At 39.2% G+C, this 24,283-nt stretch overlaps 1 long non-coding RNA gene across 1 annotated transcript; it reads right to left on the reverse strand.

The window, feature by feature from the left end:
- Positions 1–17,362: 17,362 nt before the first annotated feature.
- LOC149128599 (uncharacterized) lies at positions 17,363–18,381 on the reverse strand. The gene is made up of 2 exons (XR_016213381.1): positions 18,177–18,381; positions 17,363–17,599 (listed from the first exon to the last, which is right to left on the reverse strand). It is a non-coding gene; the product is annotated as an uncharacterized LOC149128599 (long non-coding RNA).
- Between the last annotated feature and the right edge of the window lie 5,902 nt (positions 18,382–24,283).

Raw genomic sequence — 24,283 nt, forward strand, 5'->3', positions numbered from 1 at the left:
CCTGTGCCTCTGGGGTTTTTTCCAAGAGCTCTTTGCCTATGCTAGTGTCTTGCAGGGTTTCCTCAATGTTCTCTAATAATTTGATGGTATGAGTTCATAGATTTAGGTCTTTAGTCCATTTTGAGTAGATTTTTGTGCTAAGTGAAAGGTAGGGGTCTCAGTTCATACTTCTGCATGTAAAGATCCGATTTTCACAGCACTGTTTGTTGAAGAGGTTGTCTTTGTTCCAGGGATTGACTTTAGCTCCTTTGTTAAGGATAATTTGGTTGTAGATGTGTGGGTTGATTTCTGGCATTTCTGTTCTCATCCATTGGTCTAGCCATCTGTATTTGTACCAGTACCAGGCTATTTCGATTATAACTGCCCTGCCGCTATGTCTTGAAATCTGGTATTGTGATGCCTCAGGATTTGGTTTCGTTTTATAAGACTACTTTTGCTATTTAGGGTCTCCTGTCTTTCCATATGAATTTCAGCATAATTTTTTCTGTATCTGAGAAGAATGTCCTTGCTATTTTTATTAGTATCACATTGAATCTATAAATTGTTTTGGGATGTGTGGATATTTTGATGATATTGATTCTCTCAATGCATGAAAATGGAAGATTTTTCCATTGTTTTGTGTCTTCTATTTCTTTCTTTAAAATTTTGTAATTCTTGGCTGGTGCTGTGGCTCAATAGGCTAATCCTCTGCCTGCGGCACTGGCACACCAGGTTCTAGTCCCGGTTGCCCTCTTCCAGTCCAGCTCTCTGCTGTGGCCCAGGAGTGCAGTGGAGGATGGCCCAAGTGCTTGGGCCCTGCACCCGCATGGGAGATCAGGAAAAGCACCTGGCTCCTGGCTTCGGATCAGCGTGGTGCGCCAGCTGCAGCAGCCATTGGAGGGTGAACCAATGGTAAAGGATGACCTTTTTCCCTGTCTCTCTCTCTCACTGTCCACTCTGCCTGTCAAAAGAAAAATTTGTAATTCTTATCAGAGAAAGCTTTGACATTCTTGATTAAATATATTCCGAGGTATCTGATTTTTTTGTAGCTATTGTGAATGAGATTCATCTTATAAGTTCTTTCTCAGCCATAGCAGTGTCTGTATATAAAAGGCTATTGATTTTTATGTGTTGATTTTATCCCCTGCCACTTTACCAAACTCTTCTATGAGTTCCAATAGTCTCTTAGTGGATTCTTTCAGGACCCTGTACACAGGATCATGTCAACTGCAAATAGAGATAATTTCACTTTGTCTTTCCTAATTTGTATCCCTTTGATTTCCTTTTCTTGCCTAATAGCTCTGGCTAAGACTTCAATGACTATATTGAAAATATAGAGTGGGCAAAAGTGGGCATCCTTGTCTGCTTCCAGATCATCTTTTCCCCATTCAATAGGACACTAGCTGTGGGTTTTTCATAAATTGCCTCAATTGTGTTGAGGAATATTCCTTCTATAGACAATTTGCTTAGAGTCTTCATCATGAAAGGGTGGTGTATTTTATCAAATTCTTTCTATGCATCTATAGAGATACAGTTTTTGTTATTCACTCTGTAAATGTGATATATAACATTGATATTTTGCAAATATAGAACCATCCCTGTATACCAGGGATAAATCCCACTTGGTCCAGGAAAATGATCTTTCTGATGTGTTTTTGGATTTGATAGGCTAGTATTTTGCTGAGGATTTTTGCTTCTATGTTCATCAGGGAAACTGGTCAGTATTTCCCTCTCTCTGTTGAATCTTTTTTAGGTTTAGGAATAAAGGTGATGCTGACTTCATAGAAAGAATTTGGGAGGATTCCATCCCATTCAATTGCTTTGAATAGCTTGAGAAGAATTTTTTTAAATGTCTGGTCCTGGACTTTTTCTTGTTGGGAGGGGCTTTATTACGCATTCAATTTCTGTCTCGGTCATTGGTCTGTTTAGGTTTCTATGCTTTCATGGCTCAATTTAGATAGGTTGTATGCATCCAGAAATCTATCCATTTCTTCTATGTTTCCTAGTTTGTTGGCATGCAGCTCTTTGTAGTAATTTTGATGATTGTTTCTATTGCTGTGGTGTCTGCTGTTACATTTCCTTTTTCATCTCTAATTTTATTGATTTTAGTCTTCTCCCTTTTTTTTTTTTTTTTGGTTAACTAGGCCAATGTTGTGTCAATTTTGTTTCTTTTTTCAACAAACCAGCTCTTCATTTACCTAACCTTTTGTCTTATTTTACTGGTTACAATATTGTTAATTTCTCTAATTTTAATTATTTAGTTTCTCCTACTAGTTTTGGGTTTTGTTTGCTGTTGTTTTTCTAGGTCATTGAGATGCATGATAGCTCATGTATTGGTGCCTTTCCAATTTCTTGATGTAGGTTCCAATTGCTATAAACGTTCCTCTTTTTTTTTTCTTTTTTTATTATTTGACAGAGTTAGACAGTGAGAGAGACAGAAAGAAAGATCTTCCCTCCATTGGTTCACCCCCCAAATGGCCTCTGTGCCCAGAGCTATGCCGATCGAAAGCCAGGAGCCAGGTGCTTCCTACTGGTCTCCCATGCGGGTACAGGGCCCAAGCACCTGGGCCATCCTACACTGACTTCCTGGGCCACAGCAGAGAACTGGACTGGAAAAGGAGCAGCCAGGACTAGAACCTGGCACCCATATGGGATACCAGTGCTACAGGCGGAGGATTAACCAAATGAGCCATGGCACCGGCCCCTAAAGTTTCCTTTTTTTTTTTTTTTTTACAGGCAGATTGGACAGTGAGAGAGAGACAGAGAGAAAGGTCTTCCTTTTGCCGTTGGTTCACCCTCCAATGGCCGCCGCGGCCGGTGCGCTATGGCCGGCGCACCACGCTGATCCGAAGGCAGGAGCCAGGTACTTATCCTGGTCTCCCATGGGGTGCAGGGTCCAAGGACTTGGGTCATCCTCCACTGCACTCCCGGGCCATAACAGAGAACTGGCCTGGAAGAGGGGCAACCGGGACAGAATCCGGCACCCCGACCAGGACTAGAACCCGGTATGCCAGCGCCGCTAGGTGGAGGATTAGCCTAGTGAGCCACGGTGCGGGCCCTAAAGTTTCCTCTTAACACTGCTTTTGCTATATCCCCTGAGTTTTGATATGTTGTTTTGTTGTCTTCATTTGTTTCCAGAAATTTTTTGATTTCTATTTTGATTTCTTTTTTTAATCTTTAAATTTTTTTATTATTAGGAATTGAAAGTGTTCACATTACGTCCAAAATTACTGACATTTCTTCCTGTCATTTTTTTTTTTTTGACAGGCAGAGTGGACAGTGAGAGAGAGAGAGAGAGAGAAAGGTCTTCCTTTGCCGTTGGTTCACCCTCCAATGGCCGCCGCGGCCGGCACGCTGCGGCCGGCGCACCTCACTGATCCGATGGCAGGAGCCAGGAGCCAGGTGCTTTTCCTGGTCTCCCATGGGGTGCAGGGCCCAAGCACCTGGGCCATCCTCCACTGCACTCCCTGGCCACAGCAGAGAGCTGGCCTGGAAGAGGGGCAACCGGGACAGAATCCGGCTCCCCAACCGGGACTAGAACCCGGTGTGCCGGAGCCGCTAGGTGGAGGATTAGCCTAGTGAGCCGCGGCGCCGGCCCTTTCTGTCATTTTTTTAAAACTTTTATTTAACAAATATAAATTTCCAAAGTACAGCTTATGGATTACAGTGGCTTTCCCACCCCCCATAACTTCACTCCCACTCGCAACCCTCCCATCTCCCGCTCTCTCTCCCATTCCATTCACATCAAGATTCATTTTCAATTATCTTTATATACAGAAGATCAATTTAGTATATTAAGTAAAGGTTTCAACAGTTTGTACCCACACAGAAACACAAAGTATAAAGTACTGTTTGAGTACTAGATATAGTATTAATTAACATTGTACAGCACACTAAGGACAGAGATCCTACATGAGGAGTAAGTGCACAGTGACTCCTGTTGTTGACTTAACAAAGTAACGCTCTTGTTTATGGCATCAGTAATCACCCTAGGCTCTAGTCATGAGTTGCCAAGGCTATGGAAGCCTTTTGAGTTCGCCGACTTCAATCTTATTCCGACAAGGTCATAGTCAAAGTGGAAGTTCTCTCCTCCTTTCAGAGAAAGGTACCTCCTTCTTTGATGACCCGTTCTTTGCACTTGGATCTCACTCACAGAGACCTTTTCTTTCCTTCCTTTCTTCCTTCCTTTTTTCCTTCCTTCTTTCCTTCATTCCTTCTTTACTTCCTTCCTTCCTTCCTTCTTTCCTTCATTCCTTCTTTACTTCCTTCCTTCCTTTTTTTTTTTTTTTTTTTTTTTTTGCCAGAGCATCTTGGTGGCTTTCCATGCCTAAAATACTCTCATGGGCTCTTCAGCCATATCCGAATGCCTTAAGGATTAACTCTGAGGCCAGAGTGCTGTTTAGGGCATCTGCCATCTATGAGTCTGCTGTGTATCCCGCTTCCCATGTTGGATCATTCTCTCCCTTTTAATTCTATCAGTTAGTATTAGTAGACACTAGTCTTATTTATGTGATCCCTTTGACACTTAGACCTGTCATTAAAATCAATTGTGAATTGAAATTGATCACTTGGACTAGTGAGATGGCATTGGTACATCCACCTCGATGGGACTGAATTGGAATCCCCTGGCATGTTTCTAACTCTACCATTTGGGGCAAGTCTGATTGAGCATGTCCCAAATTGTACATCTCCTCCCTCTCTTATCCCCACTCTTATATTTAACAGAGATCACTTTTCAGTTAAATTTAAACACCTAAGAATAATCATGTGTTAATTACAGAGTTCAACCAATAGTATTAAGTAGGACAAAAAGTACTAAAAGGGATAAAGTATTAAGTTGTACATCAACAGTCAGGACAAGGGCTGATCAAGTCACTGTTTCTCATAGTGTCCATTTCGCTTCAGCAGGTTTCCTTTTTGGTGCTCGGTTAGTTGTCACCAATCAGGAGAACATATAATATTTGTCCTTTTGAGACTGACTTATTTCACTCAGCATGTTTTACAGATTCCTCCTTTTTGTTGTAATGACTGAATTTCATTGTTTTTTTTTTTACTGCTGTATAGTATTCTACAGAGTACATGTCCCATAATTTCTTTATCCTGTCTACTGTTGACGGGCATTTAGGTTGATTCCAGGTCTTAGCTATTGTGAATTGAGCTGCAGTAAACATTAAGGTGCAGACAGCTTTTTTTGTTTGCCAATTTAATTTCCTTTGGGTAAATTCCAAGGAGTGGCATGGCTAGGTTGTATGGTAGGGTTATCTTCAGGTTTCTGATGAATCTCCAGACTGACTTCCATGGTGGCTTTACCAGTTTGCATTCCCACCAACAGTGGGTTAGTGTCCCTTTTTCCCCACATCCTCGCCAGCATCTGTTGTTGGTAGATTTCTGTATGTGAGCCATTATAACCAGGGTGAGGTGAAACTTCATTGTGGTTTTGATTTGCATTTCCCTGATTGCTAGTGATCCCCAACATTTTTTTATTTGTCTATTGGTCATTTGGATTTCCTCTTTTTAAAATCTCTATTAGGTCCTTGCTCTTTCTTTATCTGAATTAGGGAAGTTTTCTGCAATTATTTCACTAAAAAGGCCTAATCTTTTCTCTCTTTCCATGTCTTCAGAAACTCCTAAGACTTGTATGTTGGGTTGGTTGATAGTATCCCATAGATATCCAACACTGTTCTTTAGTTTTTAAATTTTCTTTAATTGTTCTGACAATAAAATTTCCAGAGATTTGTCTTCTAACTCAGATATTTTTTTCTGTTTACTGAATCTGTTGTTAAGGCTTTATACCACATTTTTTTTTCTTGTTCTATTGAATCCTTCAATTTTTTTTTACAGGCAAAGTTATAGACAGTGAGAGAGGGAGACAGAGAGAAAGGTCTTCCTTCCGTTGATTCACCCCCCAAAGGCCACTGTAGCCAGAGCTATGCCGATCTGAAGCCAGGAGCCAGGTGCTTCCTCCTGGTCTCCCATGTGGGTGCAGGGCCCAAGCACTTGGGCCATCCTCCACTGCCCTCCCGGGCCATAGCAGAGAACTGGACTGGAAGAGGAGCAACCAGGACTAGAACCGGTGCCAAATATATGATGGCAGTGCCACAGGCAGAGGATTAACCAAGTGAGCCATGGCACCGATCCCAAATTCCTTCATTTTTAAGATTTCATTTTTATTTCAGATCTCAATTTCACTGGAGAAATTTTCTTTCATGTCATGAACAGATTTAATAAGTTCATGGATTTGATTTTGATTACCTCTAAGTAATCCTATAATGATTTTTTTTTCATTCCATTTTGGAATTTTTTCAATCTCTTCATCTTCACATCTAATGTTGAATTGTTATGTTCTTTTGGGATGGTCATGCTGTCTTCCTTATTCTTGTTTCTTAAATTTCTGTTTATTATTTGCCTTCTGTGGAGATTCTTGTTGGTTCCTTTTTTGTTTTGTTTTGTTTTGTTTTCCCTGTGATGACTTTTATCTTTGGACTATATCTCTATGGCTTAGTGGAGTGTGCTTTTTCAGTGAATACCCAGAGGTGCTGGGTGTAGCCACAGAGCTCTCTTCCGTAATCCGTGGTAAAGCAGGTGTCCAAGGTGACTCCCAGGTTGGGTGTAGTAAATATCCTCTCTCTCTCTCTCTCTATTTTTTTTTTATCAGAGGGGAGGTTTATTCTGCTCTGTTGGTGTAGTCTCACACTCACCTCCCATCCTCAGGATACCAGTGCCTGAGCACTAAAGCCAGTGGGTACATACAATATTTGTCCATCCTTCCACAAGAACCACACAAGGGATCTGTTTAGTCCTTGGTGTAAGCACGGATCCCACAGCAATGACTCTCACCAGGGAATCAGGGAGCCTTGAGCATGTAGAGCCACTCACAGAGAATGTCCAAAATCCCAGCCACACCCTGTGCCCTCCCACGCAGCCAGCATTTTCATAGTCCTGACACACAAGCCTCCCACAATCACAGACACCCAGCCCTCTCCATGCTCCCAGCCAGACTCAGGTGTCTCTGCTTGGCTGCTTGCTGGACATGTGGACAGGAGCTGGCACAGCTCTGACGTATGTCCAAAATGGTTTCCACCCTCTCTTGGCTTGTTACAGGACACCAGCACAGGGTGGCCAGCGAGAGAGAAACTTTCCCCTTTTATTCTCCTCTAATTTGACAGGTACAGTGTCCCCCACAGGGTTCCATGCTGGATTCACATCAGGCTCTTCCCACAGATTTATCTCAAGTGGCTTAAGTTGCTGCAATCTGTTCTTACCTCACTCTGCAGAGCTGATGCTGAGGCTGTTGACTGCTGGGGTCTTGAGTTGTGCGTGTCTATACCCTCCATGTAGGTATACAGTGCCCCTCTTATTTCTGTGAAGTTTCCTCCACTGTTTTTTTTTTTTTTTCCTAACTCTTCCCTGAGACCACACTCTTTCCACTTTTTTTAAACTACCTTCTCCTGGACTAGAGCAGTAAGCTCCCTCCCTATTCTGCCATCTTGGATCTCCCTGAGACATGACACTCTTTAACTGATATTTATAAAACAAAAGAACATCAAAGTACGTGACAAATATTATATTAACCTACTGGCTGTTGATATAAAAAACGTCCTGGGACTGAGTACATCAGAAAGGTAAGAGGCGGCAAATATTTGGTGTAATGATTAAGACACTGCTTGTGTTGCCTACATCCCATATTGGACTGCCAGAAATCAAATTGTGCTGCTCCATTCCCAATTCCATCTTCCTGATAATGTGTACTCTGGAAGGCAACAGGTGATGGCTCAAGTAGTTGGGTCTTTGCCACCAATATGAGAGATATGCATTGAACTTTTACCTCCTGTTTTGACTTGGCACAGCTTTGGTTGGGGTGGGCATTTGGGGAGTCAATCAGTCAATCAGGAGATCTCTGCCTTTCTTTGGCTCTCCTCTCTATCCCTGCCTTTCAGGTAAATAAACCTAAAAAGAAAAAAAAAAAGGTTTAGTTGTATCCTGGTTTTGGAAACCCCATTGCTTTGTGGTCTGGTGAGGACCTCATTACAGATGGCATCACAATAGTGGAAGGATGTGTGGAAGTGACCACATGGTGAGACAACAATCCAGAAAGGGATTCTGGTGCAAGACTTAATCTATTTTTTGTTAAATTGCTGTCTTGAGAACTAACTCATTTTCCAAGACTAGCACTAAGCGTTTGCGTGTGATGCCTTCATTGACCTAACTCCTTCCCAGTATTGAGAAGGGTTCACCTCCTCAATACTTCCACACTGGGGACCAAGCCTTCATCATGTGAACCCTGGAGACAAACTCTATCCAAAGCATATCATGAAGTAAAAATAGGCTGTAGGGAGTAAATGACAAATGAATCACTATTAGAGATGAGGAATCCAACACCCCTCTGTCAGTAATTGACAAATTCAACAGCAGAAAATCTTTCAGTAAATGGATTAATCCAACAACACTATCAACCAAGTGGATCCAAATACACTTATGAAACATTACATCAAACAGTGATGGAGTACACAATCTTCTTGAGCTCATATGGAGAATTCAGCAAGATAGACTATATTCTAGGCCATAAATTCCAGGCCATGAATTCCAGGCCACATCTTAATAAATTCAAAATAACAAAAATCATATGATTTTAGACCAAAATAGAATTAAATTTGCAATAAATTATAGAAAGCTGGAAACCCCAAATATTGGAGTTAAACCACAGACTCCTAAATAATACATGGTTCAAAGAATAATTCTTCAGAAAAAAGTTCAATGAGAAGTTAAAATATAACATATCAACATCTTTGGAATGCAGCAAAAGTAGTGTTTAGAGGGAAATTTATAGTATTAAAGATACACAATGGAAAAAATAAAAATTGATATCTTTCTACGTTATGAAACCAAAAAAAAAAAAACAGAACAGAAAATTAAATCTGAAGAAAGAAAAAGAAAAGGAAAAAGAAAACAAACCAGACATATAGAACAATGGAACTGAATAGGGATCCCAGAAATAAATTTGTGTATCTGAAGTCAACAGATCCTTGAAAAAAGACAAAAAATAACACATTGGAGGAAGAACAGCACCTTAAATAAATGGTGCAGCAAAATTGGATATCCACATGCAAAGACCAAACCTTGAACTCTGTGCAAAAATCATCTCAAAACTGATCAAAGGCCCAAATGTAAGACCTGAAAATATAAAATTCCTAGAAGAAAATATTGTTGAAACACATCCAAACATCAGTGTAGGCAATGACTTTTTTTAATAAGACCCAAAAAGCACAGTCAGTACCAAAGCCAGACAAATGAAATTATATCAAATTAGGAAGCTTGTGCATAGAAAAGGATACAATCAACAGAGTGAATACACAACTAACAGAATGGGGAAAAAGTAAAAGAATTTTTACCTGAGAAAGGACTAGCAGTCAGGAACTCAAAAAACTCAATAAAAAAATAACAAATAACCCATTTATAAAGGGGCAAAAGATCTGAATAGATATTTCTCAAAGAAAGAAATTCAAATGTCCAAGAATTTGTGGGAAAATGCTCAATTTCACTAGCTGTCAGGGAAATGCAAACCAAAACCACAAGGATAAATTGTCTCAGCTAGAATGGCTTATTGAAAAGACAAATAATAGAAATGATGTTAAAGATGTAGAGGAAAAGGAAATTTTGTGTCCCGTTGATGTGAATGTAGGTTAATACAGACATTACAGTGAACAGAGTGAAGTTTCCTTTAAAAACCAAAAATATATGTAGACCATAGAATCCAGCTACCCCATTTCTAGTTATATATCCAAAGGAAATGAAATCAACATATCAAACAGCTATTTTCACAGATGTGTATATTGCTGCTCTATTCACAAAAGCTAAGGAAGAAGGTATGGCTACCAGCACATGAATGGATAAATAAATTGTGGTATATACACACTGGAACATTATTCAGCCATAAAACTAATATCTTATCATTTGCAGCAAAATGGATAGAAGCAAACTAGATTAAGAGAAATAGACCCAACATTTAACCCATCTCACCTTTCCTATTCAACAGAAAGACAAATATCATATAATCTCTTTACTCTATGGGAGCCAAATTTTAAAACAGCTGAAATTCAATTAAATTTGAAACAGGAAATCCATATAGAAAGTCAACAAAACCAAAAGCTAATTCTTTAAAAAAAAATCAATAAAATTGGTAAACCTGTTGCCAGGCTAAGAACTAGAGAGAGCAGATATGTTGCTAATATCAAGAATGAAGGAGAGATCATCAGAAATGAACCCATGGATAGCAAAAAGAATTATCAAAAAAAAAAAATCATTGAGAATACTATGTCCATAACTTTGATATCTTACATGAAATTTTCTAAATTTTTGATGTACAAAAACCATCAAATCACACAAAAGGGAAGAAATTAGATAATCTACATGGGGTTTATCTATTAGAGACATTCCATCAATAATGAATAACCTTACAAAACAGGGAGCTCCTATCCTATTTGTGAGTTCTGTCAAAAATTTAAGGAAAGAAAAACTGTACCATTCCTATACAATACCTTTTAGAAAACAGAGAAGGGAGGACTATTTCTTTTTCTGTATTTTCTCTAGTAGCAAAACCAAAAAAAAAAAAATTACAAGAAGAAAACTACAAACTCATATCATTTTAGACTACCGAGGCAATGAAATATTAGCAAATTGAGCACAATAATTTAAAAAGTGAATCATACATCATGGCCAAATGGAATTTATTCAAGATTGGTCCAAATTTGAAAATCAATCAATGTTAGCTGTCACATAAACAGGCTAACAAAGAAATATTGCATGTTACTATTAATAGATAAAGGGAAAGCATTTGAAAAAAGAAAAGTCATTCATAAATATAATGTTCAACATACTAGAAATAGAAGAATATCTCTCCAGCTAAACAACTAATATCTAATATCTACACAAAGGCATCAGACATAAAAGTGAGGGAAATGGATGCATTATCCCATCTCATCAATTTTTTTCAACATAGCACTTGAAGTTTAGCTGACACATTAAGGCTTAACAAAAAAATAAATCATACACAGATTGAAAAGAAAAAATAGTGTTAATTTTATTTGTACTTATTTTAAAATCCTATATAATCAAAATATATTATGTATTAAATGTCAACCAAAAAAGTCACAGAATTTGTAAGCGATTATAAGAAAACTGGAGTATATAAAATCAATGTAAAATGTTAATTACTTTCCTTTACAGCAACAATAAATAAGTAAAATTTAAAAAGAAAAGCACAATACCATTTAATTTGCACCAAACAATTGAAATAGGTAAATATATAATGAAATATGTACACTATCTAGATAAAGAAGAGCTATAAAATATTGATGGAAAAAATTAAAAGATCTAATTAAATGAATAAATGTTTCATGTTCATGGGTAGAGAGTCTTTAAGATGTCAGTTCTTCTCAAATTGACCTATATACTTATTTAATCCTAATCAAAATTCTTGGATGACATTTTCATGGTTATTGATAAGCTAATTATAAAATTTATATGGGAAGAAAAAAGACCCAGAATAATCAGAATAATATTGAAAGAGAACAAAATTGGATGACTGACATTATGACTTCAAGATCTCCTATAAAGCCACAAGTCAAGACAGTGTGGTATTGATGAAAGGGTTGACCAACAAATTAACAAAATATACTGGAGAGCCAGAAGTGAACCCATACAAATCTTTGATTTTTGATAAAGACTCAAAGGAAAACCAATGGGGAAAGGATAGACTTTTGGAATTGTGCTTGAGCATTAGACATCCATCTACAGGTAAATGAATCTTGACATGACCTTAAAGCTGTCACAAATAGTTAACTCCCTAAGTAAATAAGACAGGAAAAATATCTCGGAAAACTTAGAATTGAATATGACTTCCTAAACACAGCAGCAAATGCATGTTCCATGAAAAAAATTTTTTAAATGAACTTCATTAAAACTAAGATTTTTGCTCTGCTAAAGACACATTTCAAAGAATAATCCAAAAGAATAGAAAATATAAAGTCTAAAACTTTCTAAATTTGATTTTAAAACCTTAAAGTACATGTACCAGAAGCCTACTAAACCTTTAGTATTTTAAATGCAGATTCACACTGTAAATTGTCAACAAGTAAAGAAAAAGTCTCCAAAACAGCAAAAGAAAAGTATTCATCATATAAAAGGCAATCATAATAACATTAACAGCTGACTTTTAATGAAAGCAATGGAGGCCAGAGGACAGTTGGATGACATATTTAGAATATAGGAACAAAAAGATCAATCGGGAATTGTACACAAAACAAATTTCCCCTTAAAAAATGGAAGTAGAGATGGGTATTGTGGTGCAATTGGTTAAGTAGCTGATTGAGACACCTGCATCCTAGTGGACTGCCTGGCATTGAGCCCAATTTCTTCCTTACATCCAGCTTCCTGCTAATACACCTAGGAGGCAGTAATCAATGACCCAACTGCGGGGGTCCTGGGCACCCATGTGGGAGATCCAGATAGAATTCTCTGCCCTTCGCTTCAGCCTGGCCTAGAACCTGCTGTGGTGGGCCATCTGCAGGATAAACCAGTGAGTGAAAAAACCTCTGTTTATCACTCTGTGACTCTGTCTTTCAAATAAACAAGCCAATCAATCAATCAATCAATCACTTTTTCCAAACATGAATGTGAATAAATATATTCCCAGAAAATAAAAGGAAGAACAATTTTGGTAGTAAATCTTTTTTGCAAGAACGCTAAAGTCCTTTAAGTTGAAAGAAAAAAACCAACACTGAAGAAATAATGAGTTCTGATGAAGGCAATCACATAGGTAAATAAAGGAAATAGTAAAAATCATGTTTTCTCTTGGGCTGGTGCAGTGGCTCACTAGGCTAATCCTCTGCCTGTGACACTGGCACCCCGGGTGCTAGTCCCGGTTGGGGTGCCGGATTCTGTCCCAGATGCTCCTCTTCCAGTCCAGCTCTCTGCTGTGGCCCGGGAAGGCAGTGGAGGATGGCCCATGTGCTTGGGCCCTATACCCACATGGGAGACCGGGAGGAAAGCGCCTGGCTCCTGGCTTTGGATCTGTGCAGCGTGCTGGCTATAGCAGCCATTTGGGGGGTGAACCAATGGAAAAAGGAAGACCTTTCTCTCTGTCTCTTTCTCTCTCACTGTCTAACTCTGCCTGTCAAAAAAAAATGTTAAAAAAATCATGTTTTCTCTGTTAACTTATTTTGAAGACAATTGCATAAGACAATGGCATCTGCATTATTGGATATATAACATTCAAAAAGGTGACATATAGCATAATAACGTCACAAAGGAAAACAAAGAGAAGGAGTTATACTAGAGCAAAAAAAAAAAATGACCCCAGATGGTAACTTGAATCTATAAATAGAAATAAAAAACTCTAGAAGTAGTAAACATGAACACACTTCAAGGAGCTTGTGGAAAAGCAGGATTAAAAGCTAAGTTTATTTGGGTGCAGAATTTTGAAATTCATACAGTTTTCTTCATAGTATGCATTTCTATGAAGAAACTAGAGATAGATTTTCTCTGTCATATTATTTTCCTTTAAAATTTTTATTATTTATTTCTTTGAAAGGCAGAGTTATGGGGAGGAGAGAAACAAAGAGGGAGGGAGGAAGAGAGAGAGAAATTAATTAAATAATTAATTAACTGGGCCAGGTCAAAGCATGGGGTCAGGTACTCCATCAAGCTCTCCCATGTGGCTTGCAGTGGCCTAAGCACTTGGGTCATCCTCTGCTGCTTTCCCAGGATCATTAGCATAAAGCTGGATTGGAAGCAGAGTATCTGAGACTCCAACCAGTGCTCTGATATGGGATGCCATCTTCACAAGCAACAACTTAATCCCTTGTGCCATGATATCCACCCTGTCACAATAATTTTAAAAGATATGCGAATGTAAAGCTCTAATTATAGTATGAGACTGGTGGACCTATAATACATGTCAACGAACACACATGGCAATAAGAACAACATTGACAAACAGAAATGCAGTGAAGTAAATCAATGAAGCCTAACATTGACCCCTTGAAAACAGCAATAAAATTAGACAAACCTTTAGCAATTTACCAAGACAAACGGAGGGAAGACACAGGTTACTAAAATCAGGCATGAAGCAGATACTATACTACAGATCTCACAGAAACTAAAAGAATTATAAAAGGATGTTATAAATAATTCTATGACCTCTCCGTGGTGGTAGATCTACTGAACATGATCAACCACAAAGCCTCCCTGGGGAAGCTGGACATAATAGGCACTGCCGTACTCCCACAGATGGGGAAGCTTCTGAAGTATGAGAGCTATGGCCAGATAGGCTGCACCTCCCCTAGCTGATCATCCCTGGTTTCTGCTCTGGATCATAGACATCTCACCTGCGTGCATGTGCACATCAGTGAGGAGGAAAGGCTGCACAAGTGCTGTAAGCAGCTAGAGACCATCAGTGGCCTTCTCAACAGCAAGTGGGGCCTGGATGACTGACACACTTTGCCTTCCACCCGCTGAGCCTGCTCATCACCAGTTTAGACTGAGCAAACAAGTGAGTGTGCACACCTGGTAGGCCTGGGGCCCTAGACTCAGCCCGAGACCTGTTCCTTGTATGCTCACTGACTGTGTTTGGCCCCTGCGATGACCCCCAAGCTGTCCTAGAGGAAGCGATACTTGCTCACGGGCCGTCTCTACAGCCTGAACTCTGAGAAAACTACTCCATCAATGCCTGCCCAGCTTTGTGAGAATTTAACATCCCAGGGAGGTGAACTGAGCCCTGGGGCTGTTAATGTAATTTATAAAGTGAATTTTATTAAATTTGTAACTTTTAAAGTTGTGTTTTTTATTTAAGAGGTAGATTTACAGACATAGAGGGAGAGATACAGAAAGGTCTTCCATCCGCTGGGTCACTTAAAAATGGCTGCAACGGCCAGAGCTAACCTATTTGAAGCCAGGAGCCAGGAGCTTCTTCCAGGTCTCCCATGCAGGTGCAGAGGTCCAAGCACTTGGGCCATCTTCTACTGATTTCCTAGGCCATAACAGAGACCTGGATTGGAAAAGGGACAGTTAGGACCCAAACCAGCACCCATATGGGATTCCAGTGGCACAGGCAGAGGCTTAGCCTACAGCACCACAGTGCTGGCCCAAATTTTAACTCTTTTAAAATGTAAATCAATGTGTCCAGCATTTTGGTGTACCGGGTTAAGCTGCTGCCAGTAGCACAGCATACAGCTGCTTCACTTAGGATCCAGTTCCCTGTTAATGCACCTTAGAAAGCAGCAGAAGATGGCCCAAGCTCTTGGGGCCCTGCCACACATGTGGGAGACCAGGATGGAGTTTCTGGATCCTGGCTTCAACCTGCCCCAGCCCAGGCCATTGCAGCCATCTGGAGAGTGAACCAGCAGATGGAAAATCTTTCCTCTCTCTCCGCCTCCACCCTCACGAACCCCTAACTCTGCTTTTCAAATAAAATAAATAAATCCTTTTTAAAATGTAGATCAAGTGGACAAATTCCTAAAAAGATACAAATTGCCAAACTACTCAATAGAAATGTGTAGAAAATTTGATGAGGCTTAAAATAGTAAATAAATTAAATTAGTTATAAAATCTTTCAAATTAAAGACTAGGGCCAGGTGACTTCATGAGTGAATTATATAGAATATTTAGGGAAGGAAAAATATAATACCAATCTTTCATAAACTCTTCAAGAAAACTGAACCAGAGGAAGAAGAAATATGTCTAATTTATCAGATCCAAGAAAACTGTTTCAATACACAGACAATACACCACTATCCTTCATACATACAGACAAAATAATTCCAACAAAATATTAGCAAACTAATTCCAACAACATTTAAAAGTAATTCCACAACATGACACTGGAATGCAAGGTTTAGAGAACACCTAAAAATGTCAATTGATGGGGCCAGCAAAGGACAATCTAAAAAATAATTAAGAGAATAATTCTATTCACATTAGAATAATGTTCAAAAGAGAATGAAATACTTGAGAATTGATTTAACAAAAAATAAGCAGCTGAAAAAATGTGAAGTATTGCTTAAAGAAGTTTAAAACTCAAAATTACTGGATAACATCCCTATTTGTGGTTTGGAAAATTCAATCTAACTAAGATGGCAATCTCCTCAAATTGATCTATAAGTTTAACACCATCCCTGCCAACATCTCCACAGGCATTTTATAGAACTCAGTAATTTGAAGAACAAAGTGGAAGAATTATGATGCTCAATTACAACATTTTCATAAAGTTATTGCAGTTAAGGCAGAGTATGAAGATACATAAAAAGATCACTGGAATGGATAATCTCAGTGAAACAAAATTAAGGACTCATAAATAAACTTATACATTTAGAATCCATTGATTTTTTTTACCAAGTTTCTAAAATTGTTCAATTGCTTTGGGTAGCAATTGTGAAAGATAGTTATTTTAAAAAACTGTACTTTGAACATTGGATAATCATAGACAAAAGAATGAACCTAGACCCTTATTTCACAGCAGATAGAAAAATTATCCCAAGATTAATAACTATTAAATAAGACCTAAAAGTATACAGGTTTTAGAAAAATAGATGGTAAAAATAAACAATGCAGGGCAATAAGAACCTACAAAAAATAAAACATTTGAATTCATCACATTCTAGTCATCAGAAGGGGAGAAGGAGAATGGAAGAAGAACCTCTTGCTTTGAAGATCACATTGCACATTTTTACTCTAATTCCATTGGTGGACCTCAAATATAGGGACACACCTAGCTGTAAGTGCAGTTAGGAAATGCAGTATTTAGCAGAGTAGCTAAAACTCCAGGCTGCATTGTCTTCAGAAAAAGAAAGAGAGTAGATCTTAATTGTGACAGTTTGTATTTGTTCAGAAAAACTGTCCCTCTGTATTTTCCTTATCCCTATTGTCCATCCCCATATCACTTGTTACAGAATTGGCACATGTTTTGTTAGAGCAGATGGTCTGAGAAAATTAGCAAATGTCCTTAACATAAGAGGTATCTGTCAGGGCTGCTGTCTCAGCCTGGGTTCTATAGTTTAAAAAGTATAGTGCAGAACCAATGTACAACAGAGCTAGAATGTATGTGACTGAAAACTAATAATTCTTATCATAAGCTGCAGATGCAGGGAGGTCACTTATTACTGCAGCAAACTTCACCTAAGCTACATTGTGTTTAGAATATTTCATTTACAACTAGCAATTTCTGCCATGCCCCAAAGGTAATATTTTGCTTAGTTAGCAAACATGTATCAAGCATAAATTGAATGAGTGGTATATTTTAAGTACAGGAGTCTTGAAAAACTATACAAATACTAGATATGTAGTTAATAAGCAACAGTCATAACCAATAACAGTAAGTGCATACAAATCCATATATAAGTTTAATACTCATATGGCAAAGTAGAAATACACATGGATAGTCAGAAAATATTCTAGAAGGGACCGGCACCATGGCTCACTTGGTTAATCCTCCGCCTGCGGTGCCAGCATCCCATATGGGTGCCAGGTTCTAGTCCCGGTTGCTCCTCTTCCAGTCCAGCTCTCTGCTGTGGCCCGGGAAGGCAGTGGAGGATGGCCCAAGTGCTTGGGCCCCTGCACCCATAAGGAACTAGAAAAACAATCACAAACCAAACCTAAAGTTAGTAGGAGAAAAGGAAAAAATTGAAATTAGAGAAGAAATAAGAATCAGTGAAATGAAGAGCTGTTTTTTTTTAAAAAATTAAAACAAAATTGATACACCATTGGCCCAACTAACCAAAAAAGGGGGAGAAGACACAAATTAAAATCAGTGGTGGAAAAAGATGTTACAATGGATACCACAGAAATAAACAGAATCAGTAGTAAAAACATAAATAAACAAATAAACATAAATAAACCAATAACCAAAACAGAGATAAAATCAGTAACAAAGACCCTTCCAACAAAGAAAAGCCCAGAGTGTGATGACTTCATTTCTGAATTTTACCAAAATTCCTTTTTTTATATAGACATCTTTTTTTTTTGGGGGGGGGGGGTAGGCAGAGTGGACAGTGCGAGAGACAGACAGAGAGAAAAGTTCTCCTTTTTCCGTTGGTTCACCCCCCAATGGCCGCTTTTTAAAAAGATTTATTTATTTATTCATTTATTTGAGAGGCAGGGTCACAGACAAAGAAAGGGAGAGATACAGAGAGAGGTCTTCCACCTACTGTTTCACTCTCCAAACAGTTGCAACATGAAGCCAGGAGCCAGGAACTTCCTCTGGGTCTTCCATGTGGGTACAGGAGCCCAAGCACCTGTGCCATTTTCTACTGTGAGTAGGGGCTCCAATAGAAAAGGAAACAAAGTTGCTAAGCCTTCACTGGACAAGGCCGCTAAGCCTTTGCTGCAGTTTGCACACTTCCACATCCCAGTGACTCAGCATTTCGAACAATCCAAGATGGCCCCCGGGGGAGGTACCTAGCCTGACAGGAGACTTCCGTATTCGTGCATGGTATGTGTCCTCCACTGTGATAGGCCCTTGAGGGCGTGCCCAGCTTGTGTCCTGCCTTACCTTTCAGCTGGTTGGCTCAGTTCCCTTGTGTCCTGGACAGCCCCCTTTCTGCGTCTTTAAAAGCTCTTCCCCTCCCAATAAAGTCTAGAACCCGCTGCGCCCTGGGCGTTGACTGATCTCCCGGCTCTGGTGTGGTTCCTTTGTCGCCAACACTCATCATCCTGCTCGGCTCCTGAGCTCCCCAGGCTGGCCCTGAGGACCTCTATCAGACCTGCTGCCCCGTAGTGAGCAGCACTACTGCTTTTGCAGGCCATTAGCAAGGAGCTGGATTGGAAGCAGAGCAGTTGGAAAAGTGGTGCAGTTTCCAAGTAAGGTCCTTCCGGCCTCTATAAAAATGCTAGCAATATATCCATATCCATCAGTGGAGAAGAAAGAAATCAGAATACTCTGACAAATTGGAAAGTTTCAAAGGCATTATCTCCAGATTTGTGGAGGAACTCTGAGAAAATGTCTATGACTGAGATTTTTCTATAACATTATGATTCAGATAACATATCCATCAACTCTGTGGGACAATTATTCTTCCAGCTCATTTGTCACCAAAAAAAAAAAAAAAAAACTGATGAGATTTCATTAAAGATACAGTGGTATTCTAAACTACTGTACATTATTGGGAAGCATCATTTATTATCAACAAAATGGAAAACTATCCTAATGAAGACTTTAGGTAAACAAGCTACACTCTTGGGTGTCTTTTAGATATTGATGGTGATTTTATGCTTTACTTGGCAAAGGTAGGATACCAAAGAAGGATGTGAGAAATCTGGGAATATCAGGAAAAAAGGAAATTATATAATTTGTAGGGATTTTGAAAAGTGAGAATCAGAAATACTTCCAATCTTTGCAAGCTCCATTGTGTTAGTTTTTCACTACTATAAAACTTGAGGTAGGCTTACATTATGAAGTTTATTTAGTGCATGGTTTTGAAGTTTCAGAGGCATGGTTCTTGCATCAGCTCAACTCAGCATGGTCTGGTAAGGGCCTCATGTTAGATGATGCTGTGAGAACAAGTGCAGGAAGAGGGAAAAAAAATAGCTTCTCGAAACAGGAAGCCAAAAAGCAATTTAGGGTTGTGCTTGCTTACACCAACAACTTGCTCTCATGAGAGCTAAGGAGTCCCATAGGAGCTACTTTCAGCCCTTTGGAAGGCAACTTCCAAAATAACCTAAAGACTTTCAAGATCCCAAATGACTCTTGACACCAGCTTAATCAACAGAATAGCTTCATTTCTGTGAAATATAAGACAATATATTCAGCCCTATATATTTCTATTGAGTATTTTCCTTGGATGCTCAATTTCCAGGTCTCATGCTCTTAATTTTGTTTTCATTCATTTATTTAACTAGAATTCAGTAGACAGTACACCATAAACAATAAGATCCTAGACTCTGGTGCCAGATTGCTTGGGTTCCAATTTTACTCCAGCATTTACAAGCTCTGTAATCTTGGGCTAATTATGTAATCTCTCTGCTTCAACTGCTTGAACTTGATTTTCTCCTTGCCTTCAACTCTTTCCTGAGTTAGAAGCTCCTGTTGAATATTTCAAGATTTCCCTGAATCTTCTCCTTCCACAGAATCTGTCTTGCATTTTTACCCATTTGAAGATGGTTGACAATATTGATTACCTAATGGAACTATTCAAAATAAATTAATTTGAGCCACTGATGTGGCACAATGGGGTAAGTCGCTGCCTGTGATGCTGGCTTCCTATATGAGTGTTGTTTTAAGTCTCAGCGGCTCCACATCCAATCCAGCTCCCAGCTAGTACTCCTGGGAAAGTAACAGAACATGGCCCAAGTGCATGGGCTACTGCCACCAGTGTAGGAGAGTTCAATGGAGTTCCGGGATCCTGGATTTGGCCTGCCTCAGCCCTGGCCATTGCAGCCATTTGGGAAGTGAACCAGTGGATGGAAGATCTTGCTCTCTCTCTCTCTCTCTCTCACTTTGCTTCTCAAATAAATAAATAATATTTAAAATAAGTGAATCAACTCTATAGGGCACTTATACCTGATACCTTAATTACCACATAAGCATGAATATTATTCTTGAGAGGCTGAATGACATATGGAAGACACATAGACAAACAATGTGCAGAATATGTTCTCAGGGAGTAGGGAGTAGCAGTGTAGAGAAGAAGAGATACAAATACAAAGAATTGAATACAAAGAAATGCTAACATTAGGTGGAAATTACATGTACAAGAGATGGAAAAACATGCTTATTGAGGTTAAGGGAAGAGAGAGTTTAATGTCAGATTGGGACCTAGAGAAGGGTTGGTGATCAAATGTAGAAGTAGTTCATTGTATATGTGGATGGGAGAGACTTCCACTGGTTGTTATCAACACACTATGAAGTAATTATTGCCTTTAGGGGTGGAGAACAGCAGTTTTCTCATCTTCCCTGTTAGGAAGTTCTGCACAGATACAATAAAAGAGTTGACTTAAGAGTTGTTCTGAACACAGCATGCAAAAATTCCAGTGGAGCTGCTGTTGGGGGAGAGCTGGTGATCCTCCTATACATAACAACCAGTGTCCAGCCTCCACTTCACCCATCCCCCACTGTCCTTGGGTGTCCTTGGGTGTCAGCTAGCCTTAACTTTTCCTCATCTTTTATGCATTCTACAAGTCACCAAATACTCTCTGTTTCTCTTCACAAGGCTTCCTATTCCCCTTTCAGATCTCTGCTTGAACTTCACTTTCTCCTTGCCTTCAACTCTCTTGAGTCAGAAGCTGCTGTTGAAAACTTCAAGAGAGACCTGAACTTCTCCTTCCACAGGTGTATCTCACACTGTTGTTAGGAGTTATTTGATTACCTTTACTTTTCTCTCAGCTGTTAGTTACATCAGGTACTAAAATGGAGCTCTTGCTCATTATTTGATCCTCAGTAGTCAGCAAATACTTATTAAATAAGTGCAAAACAAATAAGAACAGGACCAAAAACATCTGATAATATTCAGCTGAGGGACTTTTTATCTCAACCATGCTGAGATTAATGAAGATTGGCAAAGCGAATATGCTAGCCTTTCAGACTGTAGGGGTGGGCATGAAGTCCCAGGCTAGCCCAGGTACAAAATTCCACATCTCTATCAGATTTTTCCTTGGTATCTTTCATAAATAAAGGTGCTACAGAAACCTCCCCTTTTGTTTGATAATGGAACTGCAAGGATGAAACCCTAGAGCTGAGAAGACATAGTATAAATCTATCACCATAGATTTAGGTAGAATATACGAGGAAGCAGAGGTGAAGGGAGAGGAGGACAGCTTTGATTCCAGTTTTTAAGATCCCTGAAAGCTGTTTTGGCTTTTTCTTGTTCTGCTCTCTCTTTTTAAAATCACTTCATTGCTGTTTTATCCCATTTTATGAAGATATCATCGAGAAGTATAAATTTCAGCTGAATGGGTGTTGTGGCTTGGAAGAATATCAGAGTGTCAATTTGAGTCCTGGTGTCTCTCTGCTCCCACACCAACTTCCTACTATTGTGCCCAGGAAGGCAGTGAATGATGATAGAAGTCCTTCAGTCCCTGCCATACACATGGACCACCCAGAAGGAGTTATGGCATCTGTCTTTGCCCAGTCCTGGCTGTTACAGGCATTTCAGGGGAGTGAACCAGCGGATGGGAGATCTCTGCCTGTCTCAGAGTGTCTCTCCCTCACTCTCTATTACTCTGCATTTCAAATAAATAAATACTTTAAAAATTTTATCTATTCAAGTTGTATGAGCTGATATTTAAATATTCATGTTGTAAAATGATTACCACTATCAAGTTAATTAACATGTCCATTACCTCACATACTTACGTATGTGTGTGTGTGAACTGAGAACATTTAACTCTCCTAGCAAACTGTTTTATTTTTTTCAATTTATCTCCAGCATCCTTTTTCCTCAAGCTACCTTGTGTTGAGTTTTTGCAAAATGTGTCTGAATGAACCCTAACTATAAACACATCCTACATGAATTGGGGTTGGATAATGATAAATAAATGTCAACCACTTGGCTATAAATATAGTTCATAAGATGGAAACAGGAGTTGTCATTCAAAACAAAATTTAGTATGGCTTGATTCACTTTTTGAACTGTTTAATTTACCTGTTTGTGCGGTTTTCTGATTGCTTGCTTAAGCTGCCTTTGATTTCCTGAAAAGAGCATTTCACTACCAAATCCTGCCTCCATGTAGACACCAGGACAAGCAAGAGTGGGCCCTAGACACAAAGGTGATTCTGAGTTACCCAACAGGTACGGACATAGAGAAGACCACCAATGTGAAGAATTAAAGTAAATCTCACTCTTTGTCTTTAGGGGTACCTAGAATGGTAATTTTCACTCCTTATTAGAATGTTTTAAAATAGACTCCCCTAGCTTTCTTTGAACAGCCATGCTGGCTTAGCTTTAAATCAGGTGCCCTAAGAAAGTCAAGGAAATATGAGAGCCCTGCCCAACAGGGATTCCTATAATTTAGTTGATGGAGAATGAACCATAAACACAGGAGAAATCAATCAATCATATAACAATAAAATACAAATACCAGTTCAGTGATACAAGGGGAGAGGGCAGTGTGCGTTACTTCCAAGAGAATAGGACAGGTAACGTTAGAGGCATTAGGGGAATGGGAAGTCACTTCAAGGTGAACTTATCAGGAAAAGAAGCTAGGAGTGTAGGTCAGGGTGGGTTGGGGTGAAAGCTCTAGGACCAATGGAATGTTGTAGAGTACGGTTGGGATTTGTAGGGGGGTGGGATCAGAACACTAATAGTACTAATAATACAACAAGTATTAATAACTAACATCTTCTGAATGCTAAATAGGTGTTATACACTCTGCTATTTCATACATGTTCTTATTTATTCTCAAAACAATTTAATAATGCATGTAGCAATACTATCCACATTTTACAGATGCAAAAATAGAGTAATGTGAGTAACAGCTGCTCAGCCTGTGAGTAGAAGACTCAGCATCCAGTTCAAGCCTAGTCACCAAAACTGTATGTGGTGGGAAAGCACGTTTCTTTTAAAAAATTACTTATTATTTATTCAAAAGAGAGACAAAAAGAGAGACAGAGACGGAGCGAGGTATTCCAAATCCACTGCTTCACTACTCCAAAAGCCCACAACAGCCTGGGCTAGATCAAGACAAAGATGGCAGCCTAGAACCCGATTCAAATCTTCAGACATGGTTAACATAGACCCAACTACTTGTGCCATTAAGTATTGCCTCCAAGGGTGTGCATCAGCAGGGAGCTGGAACAGGAAGTGGAGTCACAACTTGAACCAAAACTTCATGTTTCCTAAGTGATGTCTACAACACAACACCAAATGCCACCACCTCCCAAGCACAAGTTTTAAAATGTATCAGATCCAACTGTGACTCTAGATCTCCCATCCAAAAGATGAAGTGATAATCTCAGGCAAGAATCTTGACCTGATGACACTTGTTCTCCTTATCATGGAAATGGATACAGTCATACCTGCATACCATAGGAGTTAGTTGGGCTAGAAGTTATGAGGACACCTGTTGTTAAATAGCTACATGACATGTGCAGAGTTCCTGCCTTCTGTTTGCCTGTGCCAGGTCTCATGATGATCTTCTTTTAGCCAAATGGACAATATCTTTTAATATTAATTTCCATCCAGGAGGCCAGCCTGAGTATCTCAGTGCTCTTCTCAGGCTTTGGGTGGGCAGTAGGCAAACCTCAGAATGTTCATTCTTGGACTACCTTGCCAGTGGTATATTTTGGAATTGCTTGTAAATCCTCCTCCTTCCTCCTCCC

The sequence above is a fragment of the Oryctolagus cuniculus genome, chromosome 1, assembly GCF_051225735.1.
Source record: "Oryctolagus cuniculus isolate XC-2025 breed Fujian yellow rabbit chromosome 1, ASM5122573v1, whole genome shotgun sequence".
In the NCBI taxonomy this organism is placed as follows: domain Eukaryota; kingdom Metazoa; phylum Chordata; class Mammalia; order Lagomorpha; family Leporidae; genus Oryctolagus; species Oryctolagus cuniculus.